At 22.4% G+C, this 992-nt stretch overlaps 1 long non-coding RNA gene across 1 annotated transcript in view; it reads left to right on the top strand.

Moving 5' to 3' along the window:
• The window catches only part of LOC116185886, a 14,410-nt gene that overhangs the window by 9,690 nt on the left and 3,728 nt on the right, over positions 1 to 992 (top strand). The window lies entirely within an intron of this gene.

Below are 992 nucleotides of genomic sequence, written 5' to 3'. Positions count from 1 at the left end.
ATATATATATATATATTCATAAAAATTGCTGTAAAAATCATCGGTATATGAGGTTTTTAAATCCTCTTCTCGGACTACCTTACACAAGACTGATTTATATATTATGGATTCAAGAGACTGAAGTAATCGATTGTGTTTCAAAATTGTTAAAGTTTAATGCTAAAGAATATCATAGAATATATTGCTTTTCCGATTTATAATAATATTCTATATATTATAAAATTACAAATGTATAATATTTATTGTTTGAGAGTTGTTAAAGAAAAGAAAATCACACTTAATGAAATTATTCATATTCAAATATTTAATGAAATTGATCATATATATTTTTTCATGTTTATAATTAATTATAATTAATATATGATCTTTTGCAAAAATATGCGAAATATTTTCGAAATCGCATTAAACTTTAAACATTTTTGGATCAATGTATAAATATGCATGTTTTTTTTTAAATTAATTTTAATCATTGTGATTCAATATTTTCATTTTTTTCATTTTGCAATCTACTAGTANGTACTATTTTAGAATCTTAATTCATTTTTTTAGATTATAATATCGCGTAAGNAAAAAAAAAAAAGAGTGTACATTATTTTGAACATTTTGTTTTTAGTTCTTTTTTTTTTTAAGAAAAATTTCCTATTTTTAGCATTAAATGCTATCAATAAAATATTATTATATATACGAAATATATATAATCTATGAAAGAACAAAAAAAAAAAGAAAAAAAGAGATTAGAGAGTTATACAATTCAAATAATTTCATGTTATTGACTGAAGATATCACTGTTAACTTGTTACTAATTATAAGATTATCGTTACTGATCAATGGCCCTGGGATACAGCTGCAATATTGCTCAATATTAATGCATAATAATTACACATAATAGAACGAACTACCTCATCGTACAACGAACAATATTGTTCATTATTAACGTTAAGACTGATAGAGCCGAATCTGCGTTACCAATTTGATGAAATCGTGCGTTTTAT

This window comes from Apis dorsata, unplaced genomic scaffold, assembly GCF_000469605.1.
Source record: "Apis dorsata unplaced genomic scaffold, Apis dorsata 1.3 scaffold_317, whole genome shotgun sequence".
NCBI classification, from domain to species: domain Eukaryota; kingdom Metazoa; phylum Arthropoda; class Insecta; order Hymenoptera; family Apidae; genus Apis; species Apis dorsata.
This window is presented reverse-complemented; position numbering and strand designations above follow the sequence as displayed.